We start from the raw sequence: 8758 nt of genomic DNA on the forward strand, positions 1-8758 counted from the left end.
GTTGCAGTTGTCATTGCTGTTCAGCTGGCCCGGGCTGGATTAGAACCTGCCAGCTCCAGTGCATGTGGCCGGCACCGCAACCACCATGCTACAGGCACCGAGCCATGTCCATGTATTTATTTATTTATTTATTTCACTGAACCATTTGAAAGTAAGTTACCACTAAAGGCGTCTCCTAAGAACTAAAATACTCTTGGGGCGGCACCTGTGGCTTAGTGAGTAGGGCGCCGGCCCCATACACAGGGGTGGCCAGTTCTTACCCGCCCAGCCAAACTGCAACAAAAAAATAGCCAGGTGTTGCGGCAGGCACCTATAGTCCCAGCTACTCGGGAGGCTGAGGCAAGAGAATCACCTAAGCCCAAGAGCTAGAGGTTGCTGTGAGCTGTGACAACACAGCACTCTACCGATGGTGACAAAGTCAGACTTTGTCAAAAAAAAAAAGAACTAAAGTATTCTCTTATAAAGCAGTGCCTGTGGCTCAAAGGAGTAGGGCACCGACCAAAAAAAAAAAGCTTTTTTGGGTTGGCGCCTGTGGCTCATATGGCTAAGGCACCAGCTACATACACCTGAGCTGGCGGTTCGAATCCAGCCCGGGCCTGCCAAACAACAATGACGGCTGCAACCAAAAAATAGCTGGGCATTGTGGCGGGAACCTGTAGTCCCAGCTACTTGGGAGGCAGAGGCAAGAGAATCGCTTGAGCTCAGGAGTTGGAGGTTGCTGTGAGCTATGATGTCACATCACTCTACCCAAGGCAACAGCTTGAGGCTCTGTTTCAAAAAAGAAAAAAAAGCTTTTTTGTATGACCATGGTATTTATTTATTTGAGACAGAGTCTCACTTTGTCAACCTCAGCAGAGTGCCATGGCATCATAGCTCAACCTCAAACTCTTGGGCTCACGCAATTCTCTTGCCTCAGCCTCCAGAGTAGCTGAGACTATAGGCACCCACCACAACGCCCGGCTATATTTAGAGACGGGGGTCTTGCTCTTGCTCAGGCTGGTCTCCAACCTGTGAAAGACTCCAATCCACCTGCCTCAGCCTCCCAGAGTGCTAGGATTACATGTGTGAGCTACTGTGCCTGGCCCATTTCCTTTAATTTAGAACAGGCACCAAATTTGTGTGTGAGCCCCCCCCTTTTTTTTTTTTTAACTATAAATGATTTTGACTGGGCACACACCTGTAATCCTAGCACTCTGGGAGGCCGAGGTAGGTAGATCACCTGAGCTCACAAGTTCAAGACCAGCCTGAGCTACAGCAAGACCCCAACTCTTAAAAAAATTGCTGGTCATTGTGTCCAGCGCCTGTAATCCTAGCTACTCGGGAGGCTGAGGCAAAAGAATAGCTTGAGCCCAGGAATCTGAGGTTGCTGTGAGCTCTTTGCCCTGACACTCTATCAGGGGCAACAAAGTGAGACTCTTACCTCAAAAAAAAAAAAAAAAAAAAACAAACGGGCGGCGCCTGTGGCTCAGTCCATAGGGCATCGGCCCCATATACCGAGGGTGGCGGGTTCAAACTCGGCCCCAGCCAAACTGCAACCAAAAAAAAAAGCAGTGATTATGTTAAAATGAGACCTTTGGGGTAGGCCCTAACCTGGTCTGACTCTTGTATTTATAAGAGGCAATTTGGACATACAAAGAGACACCAGTGATGCACGTGCAGAGGAAAAACCCGATGGGAGGACATAGTGAGAAGAGGGCCCTCTGCAAGCCAAGGAAAGAGGCTTCAGAAGAAAACAACCCTGCTGCTGGCGCCTGTGGCTCAGTGAGTAGGGCACCAGCCCCATATTCCAAGGGTGGCGGGTTCAAACCCAGCCCCAGCCAAATTGCAACCAAAAAATAGCCGGGCGTTGTGGCGGGCGCCTGTAGTCCCAGCTGCTCGGGAGGCTGAGGCAAGAGAATCGCGTAAGCCCAAGAGTTAGAGGTTGCTGTGAGCTGTGTGACGTCATGGCACTCTACCCTAGGGCAGTACCGTGAGACTCTGTCTCTGCAAAAAAAAAAAAAAACAACCCTGCTAACATTTTGATCTTGGATATCCTACTTCCAGAACTGTGAGAAAATAGATATCAGTTGTTTAAGCCACTCAGATTGTGGTATTTTGTCATGGCAGTCCTAGCATACTAGTAAAGTGATTAACTGAGACCATGTGTATATCCCATTCTCTCACAATCTTGAAACTTTCTGCAGTTTAATTTTTGTGCTGGGTTTGCCAAATGGTGGCTTTTCAAGTTCTGTCATCTCTTCTACATATAATAGCTTCTACATATAATACTACTTTTCAATATCTACTAGTCCATTTTTCTTCTCCCCTCTTTTCTTTCTCCTTTTATTCTTTGCATTTATCTACTTTTAATTTTTTATGGTATTGCATTTTAATTTTTGTTTTATTTTTTGACATTTGTTATTATTATTTTTTTTTTGCAGTTTTTTTTTTTGGCCAGAGCTGGGTTTGAACCCGCCACCTCCAGCATATGGGGCCGGCGCCCTACCACTTTCAGCCACAGGTGCCACTGGACATTTGTTATTTTTTACTGATCATTAAGAAAGACTTTCCAGCATTTCCTTTTGCATTTAATGATCAGTCAAATTCAGACCTTTTTTCTTTGAAGTCTAATCTACTTTGGTCCTACTACAACACAAACCCCTTCTCTACTCTTTTTTGAGTACTACAAGGGCTGCCTGGAAAGTATGCAGTCATTGTTAATACTACTTTTCATATCAGTACATTTCTTTATTTTATTTTATTTATTTTTTACTTTATTATTATTTTGTGAGACAGAGTCTCACTATGTCGCCCTCCTTAGAGTGCCATAGTGTCACAGCTCACAGCAACCTCCAACTCTTGGGCTTAAGCGATTCTCTTGCTTCAGCCTCCCAAGTAGCTGGGACTACAGGCATCTGCCACAACACCCAGCTATTTTTTTTTGTTGTTGCAGTTGTCATTGTTGTTTTTAGCTGTCCCAGGCCAGGTTCGAACCCTCCAGCCTTGGTTTATGTGGCTGGCGCCCTACCCACGGAGCTACTGGCACCACCCGTTATATCAGTACATTTCAAAGTATCATGACTGGATACTTTCTGAGTGGCCCTCATATTCTCTACCACCTACCTCTCTTCCTTTCCTGTCTTTTCCTTTGCTTTCTGTAACCTCTCTCATCTCTGAATCTCAGCTGTCTCACACTTTCCTCTCCAGTGTCTCTTAGGACATATTCTCAGTGGCTCTAGGCTTTCCTTCCAGATCCCTTCTAAAATGCTTTCGGGTGTGTTAATGAATGACTGTCAGAACCAGCTTCCTGGCCTCATTCCAGGGAAAGTTACATTTCACTGTATGGGAGGCCCCTTTGGGATCTCACTGAACAGAAACAGCTTAAAAGAAAGGATCTGCTTGATTCAAAGCCAAATAAGAAGTTTCTTCTCAACTGACAACTCATCTGTAAAATCTAATATCTGAAATCACAAATGTTTTAGAGTTGAAAATTGTAACTTTTTAGTTGAAAAAAGTGCATTTTCTCCCTATTCTCATTACCTACTAGCATAAAAGTGCATTACTCAAAGTTTTTACTCAAAGATTACCCTATGACCATAGGAAAAAAAGGACATTTAAAAAAAAGAAATGGCTTTTCCAACTTAACTCTGACCTTTGTGGAAATGGACATAAAAATATATCCCAGGAGACTTTGCAGGAGGGTTATGAACATGCCATTGATCATCAGTGAAGACAGGTTGTCTTTCACAGACTCAGAACAAGTGAACAAAAGAGTAATAACAAGACAGAGTGGGTCAATTTGCACATGATGAATAGTCAAGAGCACAGGTTCTGCAGTCAGCACACCTGTATTCAAGTTCTGACTCCACTACTGACTACCATTGAGTTAATGAGCTCAGAGACCTTGAGGTAAGTTACCAGTCTCTCTCTTGAGTCTCACTTTCCTCATCAGCAAAAGAGGAAGCATAATAGTATTTACCATGTAGAATTGATTGAATAAAATACAGTGTCTGGGGGCGGCGCCTGTGGCTCAGTTGGTAAGGCACAGGCCCCATATAACGAGGGTGACGGGTTCAAACCCGGCCCCGGCCAAACTGCAACCAAAAAATAGCCGGGCGTTGTGGCGGGCGCCTGTAGTCCCAGCTACTCGGGAGGCTGAGGCAAGAGAATCGCTTAAGCCCAGGAGTTGGAGGTTGCTGTGAGCTGTGTGATGCCACGGCATTCTACCGAGGGCCATAAAGTGAGACTCTGTCTCTACAAAAAAAAAAAAAAAAAAAAAATACAGTGTCTGGCACCAACAAAGCCCTCAATGACTGTTGATTATAGTTAATAACATTTCTATTTTCCCTTCATCTTAATCCTTATGAAACTTATCACCTGTATATTAGGGAACATGAAATGTCCTACTATACTCCTATCAAAAGTTAATATTTTCCGGCAGCGCCTGTGGCTCAGTGAGTAGGGCACCGGCCCCATATGCTGAGGGTGGCGGGTTCAAACCCGGCCCCGGCCAAACTGCAACCAAAAAATAGCCAGGCGTTGTGGCGGGCACCTGTAGTCCCAGCTGCTCGGGAGGCTGAGGCACCTGTAGTCCCAGCTGCTCGGGAGGCTGAGGCAAGAGAATCGTGTAAGCCCAAGAGTAAGAGGTTGCTGTGAGCCGTGTGACGCCACGGCACTCTACCCAAGGGCGGTACAGTGAGACTCTGTCTCTACAAAAAAAAAAAAAAAAAAAAAAACTTAATATTTTCCTAGTGATTTCATGGCTGGTTTGAGTTATTTTCAATGTTTTAATGGAGGGCCAGGCCAGGCATGGTGGCTCATTTCTGTAATGTTAGTACTTTAGCAATCTAGGGTGGGAAGATTACTTGAGACCAGAGGGTCAAGAACAGCCAGTGCAACAGCAAGACCCTATAACTACAAAAAATTAAAAAGTTAGGGCAGCACCTGTGGCTCAGTGAGTAGGGCGCCGGCCCCATATACCAAGGGTGGTGGGTTCAAACCCAGCCCCGGCCAAACTGCAACAAAAAAATAGCCAGGAGTTGTGGCGGGCGCCTGTAGTCCCAGCTGCTCGGGAGGCTGAGGCAAGAGAATCACATAAGCCCAAGAGCTGGAGGTTGCTGTGAGCTGTGACGCCACAGCACTCTACCGAGGGCAGTAAAGTGAGACTCTGTCTCTCCAAAAAAAATAAAGAAAGAAAGAAAAAAGTTAAAAAATAAAAATAAAAAATTAGTCAGGTGTGGTGACACATGCCTGGTTCCAGCTACTCAGGAGGCTAAGGCAAAAGCATGGCTTGAGTCTAGGAGTTTGAAGTTGCAGTGAACAATGATGACACCACTGCACCCTAGTCTGGGCAACAAAGTGAGATCCTGTGTCAAAAAAAAGAAAAAGAAAAGAAAAGAAAAGTAAATGTAAAGCACATGAAAAGAAACACAAGCTGGACGTGGTAGTGTGTGCCTATAGTCCCAGCTACTTGGAGCATGAGATGGTAGGATTCCTTGAGGCCAGCTTGGGCAACATGTTGAGACCCTGACTCCAAAATTAAAAGAAAGGCAGAAACACAGAAAGTCTATAAGCCTTTAGAACATAAACACTAGCACTTCATTTCTGGGTAAAAGGCAAAACTATGGCCTAAGCTGACTTGTAAGGTAGGGTGCTTGCTAGGGTATAAAAGAATACTGAAGGCAACCGGCCTTTCTGCTGAGAACTAGATCCTAACAAAAATGGTTCCGACTTGGGGAACCAATAATTACATGGATGAGGCCTGATGAATGGCCAGTGCCAAAATGTGTGCATACGTGTTAGGGGGCTGAATGAGACAACTGACTTGGGTTTTTAGTCTGTCATCTGTTAACTATGGGACCTTGTAATAATCACTCTCTGAATCTCAGTTTCTTTCTTAACAATTTTTTTTGAGACAGAATGTCACTATGTCGCCCTAGGTAGAGTGTCCCGTGGTATCACAAGTAGCTGGGACTACAGGTGCCCGACATGACGCCTGGTTATTTTTTGGTTGCATTTGTCATTGTTGTTTAGCAGGCCTGGGCTGGGCTTGAACCCGCCAGCTTCAGTGTATGTGACCAGCACCCTACCCACTGAGCTATGGGTGCTGCCACTTTTTTTTTTTTTGAGACAGAGTCTTGCTTTGTCGCCCTTGGTAGTGTGCCCTGGTGTCATACTCACAGCAACCTCAAACTCTTTTTTTTTTTGCAGTTTTTGGCTGGGGCTGGGTTTGGGGTTTGAGCCCACCACCTCCGCCATATGGGGCCAGCACCCTACTCCTTTGAGCCACAGGCACTGCCCAGCAATCTCAAACTCTTGGGCTCATGTGATTCTCTTGTCTCAGCTTCCCAAGTAGCTGGGACTACAGGCTACTATGACACCTGGCTGGTGTCAAAAATAGGTTTTTCTATTTTTAGTAGAGACAGGGTCTTGCTCTTGTTCAGGCTGGTCTCAAACTCCTGAGCTCAAGCAATCCACCCACCTTGGGCTCTCAGAGTGCTAGGATTACAGGTGTGAGCCACCATGTCCAGCCTAAACCTTTTTTTTTTTGAGACAGTCTCACTCTGTTGACCTGGCTAGAGTGCCATGGTGCCAGCCTGGCTCACAGCAACCTCAAACTCTTGGGTTCAAGCAATCCTTCTGCCTCAGCCTCCTGAGTAGCTGGCCCATGCCACAATGCCTGGGTGATATTTTCTATTTTTAGTAGAGACCGGGTCTTGATCTTGCTCGGGCTGGTCTCAAATGCCTGAGTTCCAGCCAGCCTCCTGCCTCAGCTTCTCAGAGTGTTGGGGTCAATTACAGGTGTGTGCCGTAGCACCTGGCCTGCATCTCATTTCTTGTAAAATGGGGATGCTGGGGCGGTGCCTGTGGCTCAGTGAGTAGGGCACCAGCCCCATATAGCAAGGGTGGTAGGTTCAAACCCGGCCCCGGCCAAACTGCAACCAAAAAATAGCCAGGCGTTGTGGCGGGCACCTGTAGTCCCAGCTGCTCGGGAGGCTGAGGCAAGAGAATCGCCTAAACCCAAAAGCTGGAGGTTGCTGTGAGCTGTGACACCACAGCACTCCACCAAGGGTGACAAAGTAGGATTCTGTCTCTAAAAAAATAAAAATAAATAAAATAAAAAATTTTAAAAAATGGGGATGCTATTTACCTGCCTGTATAATTCTGTTACAATCACATTATCTAATATCCAGGATATATTCAGTTTCCCCTAATTATCATGATAACATCCAGGATGGCTTTTTTTTTCAGACCCATGCAATGTGCATATAGTTGCCACGACTTTATATTGTTCTTTAATTTAGAACAGTCCTCTCACCTTTGTGTGTGGTTTCATTAACAATGATAGCTCAGGGCGGCTCCTGTGGCTCAGTCGGTAGGCGCCAGCCCCATATACTGAGGGTGGCGGGTTCAAACCTGGCCCCGGCTGAACTGCAACCAAAAAAAATAGCTGGGTGTTGTGGCGGGCGCCTGTAGTCCCAGCTACTTGGGAGGCTGAGGTAAGAGAATCGCTTAAGCCCAGGAGTTGGAGGTTGCTGTGAGCTGTGTGATGCCATGGCACTCTACCAAGGGCCATAAAGTGAGACTCTGTCTCTACAAAAAAAAAAAAAAAAATGATAGCTCACCCAGCACTCTGGGAGGCCAAGGCAGTGGATTGCCTGAGTTCAGGAGTTCGAGACCAGCCTCAGCAAGAGTGAGACCCTGTGTCTAAAAAATAGTTGGGTATTGTGGCAGGTACATGTAGTCCCAGCTATTTGGGAGGCTGAGACAAGAGAATTGCTTGAGCCCAAGTGTTTGAGGTTGCTGTGAGCTATGATACCACAGCAATCTACCAAGGATGACATGGTGAGATTCTGTCTCAAAAACTAAATAATATGCTCAGTGCCTGTGGCTCAAGCAGCTAAGGCGCCAGCACATACACCTGAGCTGGCGGGTTCGAATCCAGCCTGGGCCTGCCAAACAACAATGAGGGCTGCAAACAAAAAATAGCTGCGTGTTGTGGTGGGCGCCTGTAGTCCCAGCTACTTGGAAGGCTGAGGCAAGAGAATCACTTGAGCCCAGGAGTTTGAGGTTGCTGTGAGCTGTGATGCCACAGCACTCTACCCAGGGCGACAGCTTGAGGCTCTGTCTCAAAAATAAATAAATAAATAAATAAAATGGAGGTAAGAGTAGTACCTAAGGCCAGGTGTGGTGGTTCACACTTGTAATCCTAGCACTCTGGAAAGCTGAGATGGGTGGATTGAGCTGAGGAGTTCCAGACCAGCCTGAGCCAAGAGCCAGAGCCAGACCCTGTCTCTAAAAATAGCATTATGGTTGGGTGGCGCCTGTGGCTCAGTGAGTAGGGCGCGGTTCCCATATGCCAGAGGTGGCAGGTTCAAAGCCAGCCCAGCCAAAAACCACAAAAAAAAAAAAAAAAAAAATAGCATTATGGGCATTATGGTGGGTACCAGGAGTCCCAGTTACTCGGGACTGGGCAAGAGGATCACTTGAGCTCAAGAGTTTGAGGTTCCTGTGAGCTATGGTGCCACAGCACTCTACCCAGGGTGACATAGTGAGACTCTGCTCAGAAAAAATGTTTTTCAAGATATGATCTCTGATCTCAGTGTACTGGGGTTAAATTACTCACATATGTGAGACAGTCAAGGTAGAGTTAAATGCTGCGTAAGCCTGAAGTTCCTGCTAAGAGCAGAAAGAAGTGTGGTGTGTGTGGACTGAAATAGCTGAAGAATGGATAAAAATTGTCTAATCAAAGATGTGTGTGTATATGTGTGGGGGGTGG

This window comes from Nycticebus coucang, chromosome 6, assembly GCF_027406575.1.
Source record: "Nycticebus coucang isolate mNycCou1 chromosome 6, mNycCou1.pri, whole genome shotgun sequence".
Lineage (NCBI taxonomy): Eukaryota > Metazoa > Chordata > Mammalia > Primates > Lorisidae > Nycticebus > Nycticebus coucang.